This window comes from Adiantum capillus-veneris, chromosome 29 (assembly GCF_014529385.1).
Source record: "Adiantum capillus-veneris isolate H3 chromosome 29, ASM1452938v2, whole genome shotgun sequence".
NCBI lineage: Eukaryota > Viridiplantae > Streptophyta > Polypodiopsida > Polypodiales > Pteridaceae > Adiantum > Adiantum capillus-veneris.
The window spans coordinates 105,816,040-105,838,191 of record NC_140959.1 but is presented as its reverse complement, the minus strand read 5'-3'; positions in this window follow the sequence as shown (position 1 = coordinate 105,838,191).

Below are 22,152 nucleotides of genomic sequence, written 5' to 3'. Positions count from 1 at the left end.
GTTGACAAGAAACTTTACAAATATCATGACAGCATTACAACTCAGGGAATGGCCTCGCTACATTGGAATCAGGATTTACATAGAGTATTACTACACTAGCTTGGAGAAATAATGAGAGTACAAATGTGGTGTCCAGCTACATGTTAGGCCAAGTGGGCATCCATTCGGTCAATCCGCTAACAGTCATCTATTGTGATAGATGCCTGCAGGAGCAACCAGGGGTCAAGCCAAATTCTAGTCATAAGTTTTGGTTCTACATGTTTAGAAGATGCTTAGGGTATGATTCATATCCAAATATGTGTAATGATACAATGTTGACTACTTGTGTGAGAATAAAGCAATTGAAAAGACTTTCATTGTATTTTATTTTGATGGAAATGAGGTTTTTAGTAGAGTTTAGTACAAAAATCATGGCATTTCAAACACGTTATTTTATCATTATCATGAAAAATTTGAACATGTTGGTGATATAAGAGAAGATGGAGATCATACAAAAATGTGTAGGACATTGATGCGCTCTTTTGTAGAGGAAAACTTAGAGAGAATGCCACATAATAGTAGAACTAATCTTGTTAAAAACAAGTGAGTTCTCCAATTGTGTTTTATGTAGTACGATAAAGTCCCAACTAGTAGACTCAACAAAGGATGATAAAATGATTTCAAGTTTAAAGAATGAATGGAAAATTCACATGTTGCAACAACAAAGCTATAGTAATGTGTACTATATATTTTATGAGTTCTCATGATTATAGACAGATAAATATTTATACATCATACATGAAAAAATGGTCCAAAAAGGGACAAAAATACCTAGATTGCATGTGAGCTCAAAACACTATGCAAATGCATATCAATTGCAAGTATCATTAGGAGGCATGAAAATGCATGTACATGGGCATGGGATATATGGTCATTTTCTCATGTAATGGTCTATGGCCTTGAGATCCCAATGCTACGTTTGGTTCCCTTGAATTATGTCTACAAAATTTGCATCTGTGACACTTATTGACTCCTTTATCAGAAGGTATACCATGCTACCCCCTCCAATGGTAAACTCATGAATAATTTTGCAAGGGGCTTTGCCTATAAAATATAAAATTGTTAGCCATCCAAAGCAAAACCAAAAGCCACAAGATTTCATGGGTAGTGGTTGGTGGAATGGTCTTGGAGAATTGCAAGTCACCAAAGGGGGGTTTGAATATAAAAGTGACGAAGTTCATGACGAATTACGGTGTGCAGGTTTTAGCATGACAAAAGGATTTTTCTATGGACTCCTACGATCCTACTACCTCCAATCTCCAAAATATATTGAGGATGTATCCTAGTCCTTGTACACAATCTAGGTGGATCAAATTGCAGATGAACTACAAAACAAAAGGAAAGGTTGCTTTTGCTAATTTTTTATTGGAAGAAAAGCATGAGTTATGGATGTGCAATGAAGGGATCTACACAGCTTGCGCTCCAATTTTTGCAAAGATGGAGGTATTGAAAGGATCTCCATCATATAATGAATGTCTCATTGTCTAAAATGAAGCTAAGATTGGAGTGCTAACGAGGGTAGTTTCAATGGGTGGTGTCTTGTGGGTGGTGGCTTGATTAATGCTACAAATATGAAGGAGAAAGTATTTGTCATGCAAGTATTAAACCCTTAATTTTCTCAATTGCTATGAAACTTTAGGTGCTTAGACCACTTCAAAGAGCTTAGATCATTGAAAGGTTTCTAGCACTTGAAATGTTTGGCATCACGTGAGAGTCTGGGAGCTCTTGAAAGTGATTAGAGAACTTGAAAGTGAATAGAGTACTTCAAAGTGCTTGGGCCGCTACCAAGTACATGAGGGCTACTAATTCTTAGAGAATTTGTAAACACTTTATACCACTTTGAATTACTTCAGAGTGTTTTAAAGTACTTGATAGTGCTTCAAAGTGCTCAAAAGTGTTTCAAAGTGCCTCAAAGTACTTCAAAGTGACGGAAACGTTCTTCAAAATGCTTCCATATGCTTGAGATTTCTTGCTGATACTTCTACTTATTATGAGAATTTCCAAACACTTTACATCACTTTGAACTACTTTGAGGCACTTTGAAACACTTTGGAGGACTTTGAAGCACTAGCAAGTACTTTGAAGCTTTTAAGTACTTGAAAGTACTTGAAAGTACTTGAAAGTTCTTTAAAATGATTCAAGTGCTTGAGATTAATTGAAAACACTTATTTTTAAGAGCATCTCTAAGCACTTCACGCCACTTTGAAGTATCTGAAAGAAATTTAAAGTGATTCTCTTTATGAGCATTCTCAAGCAATTCACAACACTCTCAAGTACTTGAAGAAATCCATAATTTTTTATTTTTCTTTCATGTTGATGGACAACAATTCATGATATGAAAAGGGTGGTACATGAGGTTAGTGTTAAAGTTATGGCATCTCTCATGAACTATCCAATGTGATCCCCCATAATTTATTGTGGAGCTAGGTATTTACTTTACTTATTTGCCAAAGTCCTAGTAGGGAGATTTACTTGGGTATATATGCAAACCATTGCGCCATTACCAAGGTTGATTGGTTCATGACTCTCTCTCTCTCTCTCTCTCTCTCTCTCTCTCTCTCTCTCTCTGTCTCTTTGGATTTCTCCCCTTGGACTCTTCACCTTTGCATTGTTGACTTTGACATAGTATTAGAGCCTTGGTGAAGCAAGGCATCTCATTGAGAAGGTGGAAAAAATCCTTTTCCGGTGGCTCTCCACTCTCATCCCTTGGTATTACTTCCCTTTTTATTGTCTGCATTTCAAAACATCGCGGTCTTGGTGGCATTTTCTTGTTCCCTTTACTGTAACTAATCCCCTTTATTGGTGGACCTAGGTGCTACACTCACTAGTGTTTTAAAACGCTCATTGTGCAAGCACCCACGGTAGCATGACAACAACATGACCCCCCCAATTGATAGAGTTTTAAAGATCCCCTGGTAGATCTCTTGGCAACCACAATGACACTTTCCCATTTCCAGCTATGTGCTGCTACACTCCCCCTTGCTTCCCCCTTTCCTCATCATGGGTGCCTCTTGTGGCTTGATGCAACATTTTAAAATTTTGTTCACAACATAACTTTGGGAGTTTGGGCCCAAGAGAGGGGTATTGGAGAATTCTACCATTTGTGGCTTGCAAAAGTGAGAATGTACCTTCAACATGGCCCTCTCCCTTGCAACAATTGGTGGAAATCTTGGACCTTTTGGTCCCCTCTAGAGTACGAGAAGGAAGAAAATGGAAAATTTATAGATCTCACATTTTTTATGAACGGGTGGTTCTGGGAGAAGGTTGTGCAGACACAATCATGTGTTCTGATCTGGGGCTAGTGGAAAATCGTTGACCATGCCAATAGCATGGTATGCTACTCTTGTCAGTACTTTGGGCGTGCCCAGATATGTGGTTTTACCTTCTTTCTTGGTGCCCTTTAGCATTGTCAGCACATAGTACGTGTGATCAATTGGCTGCCTAGTTGTCGACTTCAACACTTGCGTGAAGGTAGTCGCAACTGCAATGATTTTGGGGTGGTGTATCGTGGCGGTCTCTTTGCTAAAAAGTGGAATTGTTGATGGTATAGACGTGATGGTTCTTCCACTTTCCTCTAGATGAGGTCGGCAAAAGTTCCAGCAGAGCAACAATCTCCTTGGTGAATGTGCCTATTGTCTTTCTATCTTAGGCCCGCATTGTCATCCCTTTAGTCGACAACTTCAGTGCCTTGGCCACAATCTCTTTTGTGATAACAACTTATAATTTCTTCCCTTGTTGATTGATGATTTGGGTTGATCCATCCTCTTTGATAGTAGAAAATAACTCACAAGCTTTCTAGAAATCCATGCCACATGGTTCGTGGTCGTAGAAGTACCTGAGGCCCAACCTTTTGTTGGCTTCTTTTGTGTCTGGCTTGGCAGCTACATCATATGTTTTCTTTGGTAGCATTTGTAGCTCTACTTGGTGTCCTTCTTCACTCTTGAACCTGCCTGTGAAAACCGTGGTGTTGAATTCTTCAAGCTATTCTCTTGACACGTATGTTTCCTTGGCCGTCTTTACTGAACTTGGGTCTAGTTGGTAGGGTGGCATTTCTTGCAACTTTTCCTTTTGGGACACCCTTTTCTTAGCCTTCTCGCATCTTGCATTGCTCCTGCTAAGTGAATACAATGCCAAAGTTAGAAAATTCTACAAATTTTGCTATGAAATGCCCTTGACTCTGAATTACTAACAAATTGAGTCCAATTTGCTTCAAATCAACTTTGGAGCATGCATAGATGTATAAAAACATGTAAAGATCAAAATCATAAAGTTCAAGCAAATTTTAAAACAAAAGTAAATAATCGTGATTATTTACAGCTATTGGGGATGTTTTCCAACTTTTTATATTTTTGTCATCATAGATTGGAAACATATAGCAATTAGGTGCTTTGAGTGAAGTGTGGGATCAATTGAGTGCACAGGGTGAAAATGGTGCTAGATTTAGGCTTTTATTCTCTGAAATAGTAGATATAAAGGGATTTTGAGTTTTTGAGATCCAAATTTGCTCAAATTTGGTCAGTGGACTAGAGACATCATGTGCTTTGGTCCCATAAGGTCAAAGTTGCAATTTCCCTCCATTTTGGTAAGAAAGTAAATTATCACATTATTAACGTTTTTTATCAAAATGTACATTTTTTGGTACATCTTGGTTCTAGGCATGATGTAGACTCTGTGTGTGAGATATGGGATGATTTGGATCAAAAAATGTATTGGATAACTCAAAGATTGGATTGGAAAGACTTTGGTGCGTTTTTTTATAATTTTCCAAGTTTTTTAAATCATTTTGGCTCATACTTGAAATGTGACATGTAATAGGTGTGGACAAGTGATAAGTGAAGTGAAGGTACCATTTTCAAGAAAGAAAAGTACAAAAGTAAATATCGCAATACATCTAGAACAAGTCCTAAATTGGATTTTATAAATTTTTATCACGTCGGCATCACTTCGTGCTTTCTCGACTCTGAAATCATCGATTTCTGTGACTAGATGGCTTGTGGAGTTGGTTAGCCACTTTTGAAGCTATGAACTTGTTCGCTACATAGTCCTGATGCTACCTATCTAGTTTTGGCCCATTTGGAGTCAGTTTGATTTTATATGTCAAATTTGACGCTTTGTAGCCTTCGAGGTATTTTCTCATGTTTGAGATCTTGCCTTGACTATTTTTCTGAAACCATCCATGTACATCGTGTATAGACCTAGTCTATAAGCTGTCTGTAGAGTCAAAATCTAATTCTGCCATCTAGTAAAAACCTAGATTTTCTACTTGGGACCCCCTCGACCCCTCTCAAATGGTCATGTGGTGATATAGAGGTGTTCTATTATATAGGGGTATGCTACAATTCATGTCTCGTCCAATTTGGTTGGGCTGACAGGCCGCTATGGTCAATTTTTGGTCGTAGGACTTCGCGCACTGCTCCATTTCTAGGGTTTTTTTCCTTGAGCCTAGACTTGTTACCAGCTATATATAATTGATCATTGATAAGCTTAGAACTAACCCCTCATGTCTCATGTGAGACGGCGTTGTAAAAAAGCAATTGTGGACTCCGAAAGTCGCACGCGAAGAAGGTCGAGAGCTCTCTTCTCCAAGGGCGACTAGTGGAAATGAGGTGATTTTGGGCTACCTTGGATATCTATACTCGGACTTCTCAAACTATTTTTTCCCAAATTCTCATGTTAGTCCTACTAAGCCGTGAAATCTATGTTAGACTCAGAAGTCTCCTCGATCAGGTTCTGGTAGCTCATTCTACAAGAATTTGTGAAAGTAGGCCTTGGCAACATAATTTAGACTTCTCGCTTCCATCTGTCAATTTGATTGGAATTTTTCGTGCCTATGCGCCTTGTCTTTCTGATCATCAATGTATCTTCAGTTTCTCCATTTGAGCTCATTTGCTATTTATTATTAAATTTTGACTTGTTTATTGGAAAAATCAAAGAAAATAACACAATGCACTAAAAAAGAAAAGTGAAAATGCAATAAATACAAAAATCCATTGAAAAACATAGCTTTATTGTTTTTTGGTGTATTTCTCCATTTTTAAGTCCCAATATCAAGAAAAATGATGAAAAATAACCAAAAAATACCATTTTTAATGATTTTTTAATAGTATATATATTATTTACACTCATCGAGGAGAAGTTATCAGTTAAATTTCCCCTGATGATTACTTGTTAAGGGCATTATTAGGTAATTTTGCAAAAAATCACATGTTAACATCAACTTTTTCCTCCCTCTTCATGCATTGCCCTTAGTTACTTATTAGTTCCCTTCCACCCCTCCTAGATGGTGTACTCCAAGACGACTGTGTGCATGGGTTGAACAGTCGTGACTATGCATAGCCTTGGTTGGCTCTACCATGATTTGAAGATCAATGCAATTCAAACCATTATGATGTGCAAGAGTTGGGTCTTGAGGAATTAACTCAAGGGTTTCTGATGTCGAGGTTTTATTTTGTTATCTTCCAAAGAGAAAATCTTGTAGCTTGTGTGCTCTCTGCTTTATTGTACCATCAGGATGATTTGGCACAATGATTTACTGATTTGACGGTATCAATATTGGTGGTTGTTGAGCTTTTACCCGCCATTGGTATCTTGGTTTGCTTTGGTCTGAATGTTGGGGTTGAGTCTTTTGAGACTTAACTCTCCATTGCTTTATTGGTTTTATAGTTTGCAGAGAAGATAAGTGCTCATTTTTCTTCCAAATCCATTTTGTTTTAGGTGTTCTGCTTGAAGATGCTCCTCTTTGTGTTTTGAACTTCGGAACCTTCTTTGGTATAGTCGATTGTGTTTTGGGCACCCATATTAGAACCGGCTTGTCCTTAAGCTGTTATTTTGGTACACCAATTTGCTTCGCTCCTTGTGTGCTACTTGTAGCATTTGTTTGTCAATAGGATGGACAAGATTATTTGCTTTTTGGTTTGCTCTTTTGGTATCCTCCTTTCCATTCATCTTTGCTTGGTGCAATTGGAACAACGAGTTGTCCGCCTTTAGGTGATAGTTTGAGCTGATTGGTATCCCAATCTGGCACTCCCTTGTAAGTCCGCATCCATGAGCTTCCAAGAATCATTGTTTCATTCATGTGTTCATCTGGCAAGCATACAAACTAATCAGGGCATGAACATCCATGTACTATCGCATTTAAGTTGACTACTCCCAATGTCGGTGTTGGATTCTTGTTGCATACTTTAATAGTCAATATTTCTGTTGTCAAAGACTGACTTGTTGCTTTCTTGTACGTGGAATAACTCATTGCATTTATTTAAGCTCTTGTATCAACCAATGCATTTGTGCTATGATTGTTCAATTGTACTTTGATGCGAAGGTCCATTCCATCTAGCCATTCATCATCTGTTGACTTTGCATCTTTCTCTAATTCCCATAGTCAGTCATTTGATTCTAGAGTGTTGATGGGAATAGGTATTTGTTGATTTTTGAGAGAAGATTTCCTTTTGAGTACTCAAAGGAGAGTTTCCTCTTGGGCTTCATCAATAACCTGCTATCATTTTATCTTTCTTTGCTTTGCTACATGCATCTTTTCTAGCAATCATTGGTTAGTGCCAGATTGTACTTCTTTAAACGATATCCACTAATCCAATTAGCCATGTTTTCACCATCTAGGGTGGGTAACTTAACTGCTCCACTTGGGGATACACCTTCAATGATAAACGATCCGTTTCCCTTTTTCTTAAACTTGGGAATGTGTTGCTTAAGGCAATAGACTAAAACTAAGTCCCCTTTTTTGAAGATTTTTATAACTAGATGGGAATCAAAAAACTGTTTTTATTTTCTCTTTTGTGCATATATATGAGCTACAACCACTAGCCTTTTCTCATCAAGATTTTATAGATCTTCAAGCCTCTCTGACAATTCATGTCCCGTCCACTCAAGATCTTTAGCTACCCTTAGTGTCGGAATTAGAAATTGTATCGGCAGTATGGCATCAAGACCATAAACAACGTTAAAGGGTGTAACTAGATAATTACTCCACTTAGGAACAAGTGATATTTGGAACAATGTTACATGAGGTATGGTGCTTTTTTTTGACACTGAGAACATTTTTTTAAAATGAGTGAACATCCCTCCTCATAGTTGGCCAAAATACTCCAAGTCTCAAGGTCCCGTTGCATAGTTTGGTCTTTTGCAAAGTGAAGTCCTACTATGTTAATATGTGCTTGACTTAGGTATTGGGTTTTCTCCTCAGGATTAATGCATAAAAGAAATATACCTTCTTGATTTCTTTTGCATGTACAACCTTCCAGCTAACAATTGATACATAGCCCATTGCTCAATTAATTCGGTTGTAATAGGAAGTGGTATTTGCAAATCCAATTGAGCTATGGTCATCAATGATACTATATTTTTTTACCATTGAGGTATCATTTCCACAGAGAATAGATATGCATCTGGTAGATCATCGTCTAGTCCCTTGGGTGGTTCTTCTGAAACAATCCTAGACAGATGACCTGCTCTTTGATGAGTGGTGCCCTTTTTCACAACTATAGTGAAATCAAATTCCAAAAGAATGATGAACCATCTCACTATTTGTCATAAAATCTAATATCTAACTAACCCAAATGATTTTGTCATATTAAATTGATCACTTAATATGGGAGAATAAACGGGAACAAGTGTTAAGATATAGGTGTGTGCTTATAGATCTATCTCAACACGGGGCCAATAGTAAAGGGGCCCAAAAGGGAGATGGTCTATCAAAGAGAAAGGCTAACCAATGGAGCATAAGACCTTAGGGTTAGCTTCATTGAAGACCTCCAATAAATGTATGTAAAAAGTCCTTTGACCTTAAGTAAGCTAGGGCTGAGCTTGAGGTGGGAACCCGGCCCAAGCTCGAGGTGCTTGTCCTGCTTGAGGTGCTTTTCATGCTTGAGGTGTTTGTCATGCTTGAGGTTCTTGATTAAGATGCTTGAGGTGCTTGACTGGCTCCATGCTTGAGGTGCTTGACTTGCTGCATGATTAAGGTACTTGAGGTGCCTTGAGAAGCTTTCCTGAGATGCTTGTGGGAACACCCCCTAGTTCAAGTGCTTTGTCATGCTTGATGAGTAAGGTTCTTGATCACCTAAAGTCAAAATCATTCCTACAAGAGGGGGGGCGAGCCCTTTTCCTAGGAGCTAGAGAGAGAACACCCACTCACACACACAAGGGAAGCCCCAACTTGAAGAGGCAACAAGGACACATGTCAGGCCCCTACCCATGTTACCTTCATGTGTTGCTTGAAGCCTATTGGCTAAGCTTCAAAGGGGTCCAAAGATAAATTACTTGAATTATCTAATTGATTTTTCATTTATCAAGTCCTCTCTCTCAAAGGGGAAAGGGGGACACTTGTCCCAAGGCTACCCATGTTGCTTGTAATGGCTCCTGCTTGTGATTGGCTAGGCCTGGAGGGGTCCAATGAGCTTCAAGCATGAGCTAAAAGGGGGGGTCGACCCAAGCTATCTAGGGCCTTTCTTGAGGGGTATACTCACCCACACACACTCACAATCACTCTCATTGTGTGCTATGCAAAGTGCAAGAGCTCCCTCTCCAAGAAAGTAGAGGTTGAGAGCCTACACCAACACTCTTGGCTATGGAGTGCAAATCCAACCAAGAGCCATGCTTCAATGCTTAATCTTGCCATCTCCTTCTTCTTCATTACTATGCTATTATGTATGCTAGCAACAAGAGTATGATAAGTGAGGAACTAATTCTTTCTCCTACGAAATGTTTCTTCTTCCTCTTCCCTACCCTCATTCCCTGCTAGCTCTCTCCACCTTCGAAGGTGTTTGAGGTCTTGGGACTGAGGCTTGGGATAGTTAAAGCTTTCTTCAAGTTTATGTTATGTTTGTGGTGCATGAAGCCTTCCATCTTCATGGCATCACCTAGGTCACAAGGAACACAAAGACTGTATTGTAACAAGTCTCTCTTTATGGGAGAAATCATAATACAAATGCCTATTGGAGGGGGGACCGGCTCCACATAAATCCGGTCCTCAATTGTTGTCATGTTCTCTAAACTCTCTCTCTTGCAAAAGTATTGTCTATGCCAAGTTAACTAATTGCTATGATTATGTTGCTATCTTCAATTATGTCTACCCGCTATGCTCACAAAATCATTTCTTGAAAGTACTCTCATTAAATTCCGCTATTCTCAAATTGAATAGGAAAATTCCATTACACTATTATTCCTATGTTGCACAGCTTGTTGACCAAGTACAACAAGGCTTGGTGCTCCACAAAGAGCACAAATTTTTAGCCAATAGGTAATGTCTATACTTTTTTACCCATAGATCATTCCTATTCCTTCCCTTTCTGTGGTTGTGTAGTTTTTCTTTGCCATATTCAACTATCTGCTAGCATAAGAAATAGGAAAATCCAAAATTTCCATCTCCTGGTTGAGGCTAGGATACACCGAGTGGAAAAATTAAAAGCATCTACATGTATATGAAATATCTTATTCCAATCTAGTGCATTCAATATTGGAGCTGAAGTGAGAGCTTGCTTAAGCTTCATAAAGGATTCTTCACACTCATCAGTCCATTCAAAGTGTGTAATCAAGCTATACAGGGGTTTTGCAATTATACCGTACATGTAAATGAACCGTCTGTAATATCCACAATGTCCCATGAAAGCTTGAAACCCTTTGACTGTTGTTGGTCTAGGCAAATCAACAATAACATGAATTTTATCAATATCAATAGATATGCCTTTTTTAGACACTATATGCCCAAGAATTTTTCCTTGTCTACCCATAAATGTGCACTTTTCACGATTTAAGCAAATCCTATAAAGTCTATATTTTGTGAATACCTTTTTGAGGTGTTCAAAATGATCAGCCCGGATTGATGAATGTACACATAAATCATCTATATGTACTTCCAAGAAATTCTTTAAAAGCATGGCTCATTAGTCTTTGAAAGGTGACAAGAGAATTAGTTAACCCGATAGGCAAAAATACCCCATTCAGTTGTAAAGATAGTTTTATGCTGATCTTTGGGGTCAACCAAAAATTCATCGTATCCCAAAAAGCCATCTCAAAATCTATAAATTTATTTTCCTGCAACTTAGAGTAGGAGTGTCCTCACTTTTCCCGAGATGAGGACATCTTGAACCTCTAAGTTGGGGAGATTTTAATGTACTCAACTTTTTTCAATAAAAGTATTTTTAAATTTTGCAAATATTTGAGGTTTGCATTTTATTAAGTCAAAGAGCATTCTAATGGAATGATCGGATCAAAAATCGGACTTTAGAACTATTAATTATGACCCTTATTCACTTAAAATCAATACGTTGATGGGAAACTTGAGCCTCGAGATTGTATCTAGAGATAAGACTTGACCCTTGGGAAAGGAGCGATTTTAGGAAAGAGAGAGTAATTTTAGGAAAGGAGGGGTGATTTTAGAAGAGAAGGAGTAGGAGGAGTACTTTTAGGAAAGAAAGAGTCTTTTTAGAAAAAGAGAGGAGGAGTTTAGTTTAGAGCTCTTTTCTTGGAAGCCAAGCTTCTTCTTGGAGGTTTGACATTGCACATCAGATTCTATGTTCACAAAAAAAAAAAAACTAATAATAATAGTTAATAAATTTTTTTAGAGCCGCAAAAATACACGAACTTATCTCTCCTTGCTTCCCTCTATTCTTAGCTGGCCTTGAGAGCCTATATAAAGACCCCTCTCCCCTCACTTTTAAGATATAGACACACATTCTTAGAAGCGGAAGCTCTCTTGCCTTGACGTCGGAGTTACATTCTATCCCTCAATCTCTTACCTTCAAGCCATCTCCATGTCCAAGTCTTTTCTACCATCGTCGCGTTATCCTTCGGTTTCTTGAGTTCTCTTTCTCTCTTTCACTTTTCTCTGCCTCGTTACGATGGCCCCGAAGCGAGTGACTTGAAGTTTGAAGGACGCTCATGTTGCTCCAGCTCCAAGTAAGGTGCAGAGGAAGGCATCAACTACTCCAAACGTTGCTCAAGCAGAGATATTGGTTGCAGAAGAAGTGGAAGTCGTCGAGTCTCAAACACGGGAGTTAGTGGAACATGTCCCTAGTCCGGTAAGACAAATTTATAATTTTGTATTGTTATTCATGTTGACTTGGGAAGCTAGGCATAGGGCCCCCCTTAAGCTGTCCAAGAAACATGATTCTATCACACGAAACAAGCATATGTTTTCATAATTTAATGAAAGAACTGTTTGATAAATTGTCACTACTTCTTGAAATTATTATTGCTTAATAAATAATCATTGTTTGATATGAAGAGTTGGTTGATCATGTTCAAAGAATCAATTAAAGAGAAGAATTTTTAAAAAGAGTATATTTTGTTCCTCATGGGTAGCGATATGATTCCGTGGTTAGCGGAGATTAAGTGGAATTTCTCGGCTCTCTTTTGTTCCTCGTAGTTAGTGGGATGCCTCGCGCCTAGTGGGATGCCTGGCGGCTAGCAAGATGCCCCGCAATTAGCGGGATGCCTCGCGGGTAGCGGGACGCCTCGTGGTTAGCGAGATAGGAAGGTTGCACAATTTTCGGTTAGTGAATAAATCCTTTGCAAAGGCTCTGTTGGTTAGACAGAGGAAGTTCGCGAATAGCGGCAAATGAAAATTTGAAAAAGTTCTTTTTGTTGAAATATAGGAATGTTTTTACTAGGTCTTGTTTGAATTTTTTTGGTATTGTTTGAAGGGCTGTACAAAAGAATTTGTGTCTGGAATTAATTAAGGAACATTGTTTGTATATGTAAAACAATGTGGTAGTAATAAGAAAACAAGTTAAAAAAGTGTGAGTGGGGTGGAAAGTGGGGGCTGGCTGAGGTTGCTAGTCAAGGATGGGTGGTCTCGATTAGTCGAGAAACTCTCCACTCTCTCTTATTAAGATAAGTGAAATTAGAGACTCATTGTGCCAAGAGTTGATATGTCCCAAATCTATATGTCCACAAGATTATTAGCTAGTTACACTAAGTCTCATATCATATTTATGGTTTATGGATGGCAACCGTTCCTCTTAAACATGGGGAAAAAGGCGTTGTTTATGAATTTTAATATGTCAATGAGATTTCATTTTTATGTTAGGAAACAACTTTCATTAGAATCCTAGATTTATCGACCTGGCTTGTCGTGTATGACCCTTATAACCACGTAAATGATGGATAGAGGACTTTCTCTCTTCTGTTGCTGGTATCTCTACTTTGTGGAAACGGCATAGGGTGTCGTCAACAGAAAAATAGAATAAAGGAATGCTATCTATCAAGTCTCCCCAATCTTCTCGGGGTTGGGGACCTCACAATTGGTATGAGGGCCTAGCTTAAAAAGATATAATTGGCTACTTCAAGCTTCCTCATGTGTGTTCTATACCCATTATAGACTCGTAGAGATATTACATTATACTGATTGACGTGTACCAAAGCTATGGATGAAACCTCTATTATGTTTTCTCATGGAGAGATCTTCTGTACACCCTTATATGACATTTTGATGATTTTATGAACAGAAGATTGAGTTGTTTTTCTACAAAGAAATTGTTAATTGGTTAAGTCATGAAAGTGAGTTTGTTGGTGGATTGAATGCCATGACTGGTTAAGTCATGCGATGAGAAACTCATGACTGGTTAAGTCATGTGATTGAGACAAGCCATGACTAGTTAAGTCATGAGACTGAGTTTTGATGAACTAGATAAGTCGGGATTGGTTAGGTCATGTGATTGAGTTTTAATGAATCGGATAAGTAATGAGTGGTTAAGTCGTATAATTGAGCTGTTAGCGGACTGGATAAGACCAATTTTGAAAAATACCCTATTGATTTGGATTATTTTAAACATTGATGTACACTCAGGGGAGATCTCAAATCATTTCTATGTTGGAAAACCCTCAGAATGATGCTATTTATACAGAGATTCAGGAGAAGAAGTTGTTTCTCAAAAAAATGCAATCACTTTCTTTTAATGGAGAGGGTGATGATATTGAGAAATATGCGGAAGTATGGATTGAAGCTATGGATGATTATCTCTCGACTGCAAGGACCACACCTGCAAATCAAGCGATGCTAGGGATGTTTCGCCTCTAAGGGGAAGAAAAATTACGGTGGAAACAACATTGTCGTGACATGGGAGTATTAGAGAATTCTCAGAGTTGGTGGGAAATTAAACAGGCGATAAAGGAAAGATACTTACCCCCTGCCGATGAAGTGATAAACATGGATGAGTTCTTTAGCTTGAAACAATACAATTTATCTTTGGAAGAGTACTACTCAAAGTTTGTAAGGCTTAGACATTACGCACCATCAATGACCATAGAGCAGGAGGTAGCTCGTTTTTGTCAAGGTTTAAGAGAACCAATTAGTTCGTGATTGGAAGCCCTGAAGCCCACCACTGTACAAGATGCTTTACTACAAGCCAACCCTTTAATGAAGGAACAAGGGATTACAAGAAGAATTGAAAAAAATCAAAGATTCAACGATAGACAACCACAAAGGGTTTATGCCGCTAATGCGCAAGATTCTTGACGCTTGAATTTTTTATGCTTTGAATGTGGAGAGTTGGGACATTATCAGAATACTTGTCCATGACTGACTAATGGATCAGCAATAGCAATTGAAGGAGACTAAAAACACCACTCTTTTGGATATAATAATGGTCGATATAGTAATTAGAGTAGGATTATCCTCACTTTTCCCGATATGAGGACATCTTGAATCTCTAAGTTGGGGAGATTGTAATGTACTCAACTTTTCAATAAAAGTATTTTTTTTACTTTGAAAATATTTGAGGTTTTCATTTTATTAAGTCAAAGAGCATTCTAATGGAACGATTGAATCAAAAATCGGACTTTAAAACTATTAATTATGACCCTTATTCACTTAAAAACAATACGTTGATGGGAAACTTGAGCCTCAAGACTGTATCTAGAGATAACAATTGACCCTTGGGAAAGAGTGAGCGATTTTAGAAAAGAAAGAGTAATTTTAGGAAAGGAGGAGTAATTTTAGAAGAGAAGGAGTAGGAGGAGTACTTTTAGGAAAGAAAGAGTCTTTTTAGAGAAAGAGAGGAGCAATTTAGTTTAGAGCTCTTTTCTTGGAAGCCAAGCTTCTTCTTGGAGGTTCAAAATCACACATCAGATTCCATGTTCGTAAAAATAATAATAAAAAACTAATAATAATAATAGCTAAAAATATTTTCAGAGTCGCGAAAATACGCGAACTTATCTCTCCTTGCTTCCATCTATTCTTAGCTGGTCTTGAGAGCCTATATAAAGACCCCTCTCCCCTCACTTTTAAGATATAGACACACACTCTCAGAAGAGGAAGCTCTCTTGCCTTGACGTCGGAGTTATCTTCTCCCCCTCAAGCTCTCTCCCTCAATCTCTTACCTTTAAGCCATCTCCATCTCCAAGTCTTCTCTACCATCGTTGTGTTATCCTTCGGTTTCTTCAGTTCTCTTTCACTTTTCTCTACCTCGTTACGATGGCCTTGAAGCGAGTGACTCGACGTTGAAGGATGCTCATGTTGATCCACCTCCAAGTAAGGTACATAGGAAGGCATCAACTACTCCAAACGTTGCTCAAGCGGACGTATTGGTTGCGAAAGAAGTCAAAGTCGTCCAGCCTCAAACACGGGCGGTAATCAAACATGTCGCTAATCCGGGAAGACAAATTTATAATTCTGCATTGTTATTCATGTTTTCTTGGGAAGCTAGGCATAGTTAACCCCTTAAACTGTCCAAGAAACGTGATTCGATCACAAGAAACAAGCATATGTTTTCATAGATTAGTGAAAGAACTGTTTGATAAATTGTCACTTTTTGTGGAATTTTTATTGCTTAATCAATTATTACTGTTTGGTAAGTTGTTACTGCTTGATATGAAGAGTTGGTTGATCATGTTCGAAGAATCAATTGAAGAGAAGAATTATTGAAAAGAGTATCTTTTGTTCCTTGCAGGTAGCGAAATGATTCCGTGGTTAGTGGAGATTAAGTCAAGGCTATTGGATCTCTTTTGTTCCTTACGGGTAGCGGGATACCTGATGGCTAGCAAGATGCCCCGTGGTTAGCGGAATACCTCGCGGGTAGCGGGATACCTCGTGGTTAGTGCGATGGGAAGGTTGCGCATTTTACGATTAGCGAATAAATCCTTTGCAAAGGCTATATTGGTTAGACAGAGGAAGTCAGTGGGTAGCGGCAAAGAAAAATTGGAAAAGTTTTTTTTTGAAATATAGGACTATCTTCATTAGGCTTTGTTTGAATTGTTTTGCTATTGTTTGAAGGGCTGTATAATAGCATTTGTATCTCGAAATAATTAAGGAACATTGTTTATATATTTAAAACAATGTGGTAGTAATTAGAAAACAAGTTAAAAATTTGTGAGTGTGGGATGGAAAGTGGGGGTTGGGTCAGGTTGCCAGTCAAGGATGGGTGGTCTCGATTAGTCGAGAAACTATCCACTCCCTCTTATTAAGAGAAGTGAAATTAGAGACTCATTGTGCTAAGAGTCGAGATGTTCCAAATCTACGTGCCCACAAGTTTACTAGTTAGCTACACTAAGTCTCATATCATATTTATGGTTTATGGATGGAGGCCGTGGCTCTTAAGCGTGGGAAAAAAGGTGTGTTTATGGATTCTAAATATATCAATGGGATTTCATCTTTATGTTAGGAAATATCTTTCATTAGAATCCTAGATTTATCGACCTGGCTTGTGGTGTATGACCCTTATAACCATGTAAATGATGGATAAAGTACTTCCTCTCTTCTGTTTCTCGTATCTCTACTTTGTGGAAACGGAGTAGGGTGTCGTCAAAGGAAAAGGAGAATAAAGGAAGGCCATCTATCAGCTCGCCCCAATCTTCTCGGGGTTGGGGACCTCACATTACCCCTCCTTCTTAATATCTGCCATATTAGCTTTTCCCCTTCAACTAGATCGATCTTCATAGGATCCCCAACAAGACCCCTTATTTCCTAATATGAGGTAATGAAAAGATTTGGAAACCTGTCCAACATTGTTAAGTAGTTCTTTCTTTCTCCTTGTGTCAAATTAGTACTCAAGATATTTTGAATCAACTCTTTCTTCACTAGCAGTTCCTATTTAGGTTGCATCATCTCCTCATGTTTCTCTAAATAGATTGATGCATTTATATTCCCTGATATTTGCAACACTTCACTAATTTCTTTAAGTTCCTCATCCAACAACAAGAATGACACGTTACCCTCATCGCTGGAACTCAAAGAAGTGCTACTTTCTGAGTCTGTAGTACTATCATTAGGAGAAAGTTGGACTCACTTTTGGGCCCTGTGAGAAGTTTCACATCGGCTTAGAGAGAGAAAATGAAAATGTTAAATTGTGCATTTTATGTGATAATTTTTTACGCCAACAAAAAGCCAAAATGACATTCTTTGGTAGGTAGCCATTGTCTTTATCATTCTTATCCTTCGTTCTCTTGTCCGAATCCAACTAATCATATGACTAATAATTTGAAATGCCAGCTTACAAGCGTTCCCTCCAGAAATATAAGCCACATGAACTCTATCAACTCTGAACATGAGAATATGGCCTTCCCTCTCAAAACCTGAGATATTTCATGAGTTTCAAGTGTCTGTCTATTTCTCTATCAACTCTAGGAATGGAGAACAGGAACGCTTCTTTTTTTAATGAAAACACCAATTTGAACTTGCAATCCTCAATCCCTTCATCTTTAACACTTACCCAAAGAAATAACACACATCATCTTCATGTTGATGTATTGCAAGAGTACGCACCATTGCAGAAACGTAGGAGGGAGTCTTTTTTATCTCAACGAGCGAAAGAGCTAATAAGGAAAAACAAGGAACATCATTTGGATTTGTGGACCAATGGGTATATTTATCCAAAGGATCCTACGACAAATGCACCACCTCCCTTTGCTAATATCACTAACCTCTTACATATCACAGGCAATGGCAAGGATAGGCTATTGGGTACACCGAACATTTGGAAATGAGAGGATTGAATGCAAAAAGGAAAAGAAACCTCTTGGTGATGGAGAACATGTAGTTGAAGAAATTGAATGAAGCATGCTCTTGGAAGATTTCATCAAACAAAGATACAATCCAAGGCCTTGAGAAGAAGATCACAAGTTTGCAAGAGAAAGACACCATGCTTGGTAGTCAGAAAAGAAAATGAGATCTGTGAAACATTGAGAACATGAAGATTGGTAGTGGTGGCTTGAAAAAAATCTCTTGGTATTGACCCATGTCTTTGCGGCAGTCATCAACATTGCTATGTGTTACGTCTGATTTTTTTCTTTATAAGTCACACTTGGTTCATTAGATGGCTCACTATCTCCAAGACATGGGTCAATACCAAGGGAGTAGCTTATAAAATTTGATAGCTGCCTCAATCACTCGGTATTGACTCATGGGTTTGTGGCAGTGATAGCCCACTGAAATATCTTAAGTCTAAACTCTGCCATTGATTCATGTTAGGTACGCTATCTCGCTTCTGTCCCCTAAGGTTCCGAACAAAATATACATAATAGATCCACTGATCTCGCCTATGCTGCAGAACAACAAATTTTCCTTTTTGGCTCTAATAGGCTGGTTTAGCAGAGTCAATTTTGATCTAGCATGTTTTTGGGTCACCGTATACAATCAATCTGAGTTTCTTCTTGCCTTGTAAAAACCATGTTGGATTTAGGATCTTTCTCCTCATCTTTGATGGCTTTGGTGTAGTGATCATTGGAGTTTTTTTTAATTTGACATTGAAGATAAGATTGTCTACTACACAAACTCCGAGCAAAGCAGGTTGTTTCACGGTCATGTAAAAACGTAAGGCACAACTAGGTACATTTGGAAGTAGTATCTCTTTGTAATGTGTTACTGACTCAAGTGGTTATGTATGTAGTGCCGCGAAAAAACTTGTATGCTGTGTAGAGAATGTTTTGTTTGAACATGATCTAGGAACTACCATCCAGCACGAACGGGTCACCATGCCCACACAGGTTGATGACTATAGTTGTGGCTAGCGAACTTGTTTGAATGTCTTGTTTCTTCTCGGTCAAATTTTGGATGTACCAAACGTAAGTAAATGTGTTGTTTCATTATTTGTTTGTTGGAACATTTCTATTAAAAGAAGCAACATCTTTACTTACTTTCCTACTATCACGCTTCTACAGGAACTTCAATTACACAACTACGTCCCCAACAATGTGCAACATTTTTTTTTAAAGGCCATCCATCATATTATAATCTCGGTAAACAGACATACAAGAGAGGAAGGGACAAGAGCTGAGGAGTTTGAACAGGCTCGCATTAAAAAAATGACGCAGCGCTACAATCAAACTCAAGAGGAGGGTCGAAATATGCAAGAAGTAATAAATCAATATTATGTGGATGTCGGAGAAGTAGAGAAATGGGCTACAGGTTAGTGGCAAGAGAAAGAATAGAGGGAAGTTTCACATGTGCAAGATGCATGGGAAGACATGGAAGAGGCCCATGATTTTGAACGACACGAAAGGATACCAGAGACCATCGTTTCTGAGGCATAAGTAGTAGCAACTGGGGAAGAGGGCAGGGGAGCAGTGGCAGCAACCGGGGGAGAGGGCAAGGGACGAGTGGCAGCAATCGGGGGAAAGGACAAGGGACCAGTGGCACCAATCGGGGGAGAGGACAAGAGAGCAGTAGTAGGGGAAGGGAGCAATAACTTGTATACATCTTGACAGAAACAACACAATTTGTAAAGTTTTGAGACAATGAAAAGTATACATTTTCTAAACATTATTTGAGCGGCACAAAATGTCTTTATATTAGTCATTTTGAAGGGTACATCATGGTTTGCATGACATTAAAGCTCATTGTGTGCACAAGGTATGTGACCTAGCTTCCGGTAAAAGCAATTAAGTGGAGATTATTTGAGAGTGACTCCTTGCACAATGTTGTTTTCTCCTTGCATCTTGGAATCTGAGAAGAAGAAAGAGTTAGATTCTATGTCTAAATGTATTAAAAACAATCAAACTTCATCCATTTAGTAAGCACCTTTCTATTGTTGAGATTGAATGCATACAATTTCGGCAAAAGTGGAAGTTCTTCACATGTAAGATCTACCCTGAGTTGTGCAAGAGTTGTGCTTGACATTGTCTCCATCCCAGTAAGTACGTTGTCTCGAAAGTAGAGCTCCATTGATAAAGGTTTTTTCTCAAGGTTAGACTATGTATCTTGGTTGAGTGGAATAAGCTGCCCACTAAGAAGATGATATCTAAAATAGTAAAACGATACTATGAGATTTTGAGAGATTATAATGAACTTGCAAATTATGGACTTCTTTTGCAAAATATAGATTTTGGCTTCTGATTGTTTCCTATCCCAATTATCATCTAAAAAGTCCAAACATCTCCCAGACTTGCAAATGAACATTGTTGTGGTAGTTCTTATTTTCTCATCAAAAAAGAAATCTACAACCACTTCAAGAGGCATAAATAGTGGGAGCTGAACTATTTTCGTGGCAATTGAATACTTGAGGGACTTTTGTATATCCTAAAACAACCTATTCCTAAAGCTTTCACTAGTTTGCGAAGATGGCAGAGACCAATCCTTGCTGTCAAAGGATGGAAGTGACAAAGGAGCTACACGACCCCAACCAAAGGAATTTACTGGTTCCAAATATGACATATCATAAAATAATATTCCATTATTTGCAAGCTCCTTGTGTTGTCTTCCTCGGTACATTTTCTCACCAATAAATGCATGGAAAGCATAAAATATCCCAACTATGCTCTCAACTGGTTGCGAATCCCTCCTATTCGATGGATAAATATCTGAAACATACCAAAGATGATATCCACCACTTAACCTTCGAATATAATCATGCACTAAGTGAGATTCGCAAAATAACTTACAGCTGGGTCAATGCTGTGGAAAACTTGGAGGAGATGTTTGCAACCTCAAGTCTGCATGCTGGAAAGCATGTTGTATGGGGACCTCTTTCACCCGCTTGCTTTGTGCACACACTTTAAAATTACTTGTCCCTTGAAATCCTCCATGAAACCATTGCATCGCCTCCTCTTCCTCCTCCTAGTTTGTAGTAGAACCCAAATTCCGATAGTTATTTGAGATGGTATGCATGCTTGATCATCTATAGTATAACTATTAAAAATGCTATCAGAGTCAATGGTAGTGCTAGGCCTTCGGGAATTAGTCATGCTGTGCACTAGACTACACAGAAAGGTTAGTGCAAATATGAGAAAGGGAAGAAGTTTTGAGAGGGAAGTAAAGCTACTCAAAGTCATATTTGGGCGGGAACATAGATACTAGATAGAGTCTTCAAAGAAAGTTTTGAAATTAGTCGGTATAGAGTTAGTATAATTACATGGCATTTATGCCTTAAAAGCGTGAAATTTTTCAATTTGAAGAACAAAAATAATATTTTCTCCCTTTTGTCTAAAAGATCTTGGCTCCAAAATGTCGATTCTCAACGAAACGTTAGCCTCTTCCTCATTGGTCAAGTGCCACTCTCTCTCTAGAACTGAAAGGCCCAAAAGTGAGTCCAACTTTCTCCTAATGCATCAATGGTAGTTTTGGAGTCATCATTCTCTCTCACATCTTCAAGTACCATAGGTTGTTTGGTAGTCATATCAAACACTCTCTCACCCTTCTCGCCATGCACACTAATGGTGCCCTTGCCCCAATCTTTCACCGCACCAACAGCTCTCAACCAAGGTCGTCCCAAAATGAGAAGAAAGACTCCGAGACCAGATGGCATAACATGAAAGTTTATCATAACCTCCATGTTAAAGACTTTCACTTCCAAATTCTTGATCATTCCCACATTTCACTTTGGCATGGTTTGCTAGTCGAATTTGAAACCCAGAGCTTCTGCATGTAATGAGACCTAGTCTCTCAACACATGACTGTGTGATCAGACAAACTTGAGCACCTCCATCAACGTAGGCTTCTCCCATGCCCACACCTTTGTTCCAAGCATTCACTTCAGGACAGATGACGGGTAACTCTCCCACAGACAACACTCTAACTTGTCTATGCTTCGGCTCTTTCTTTGGATTCACTAATGACTTCCATTTCCTTTTAAGTTTGGACACCATATTCATCAATTGTCCAAAAGTACAATCTACTTTTCTTCCAATCAGGCCTTCCTTCAAACTGTACACTATTTGGACTTTGAGGAGTGG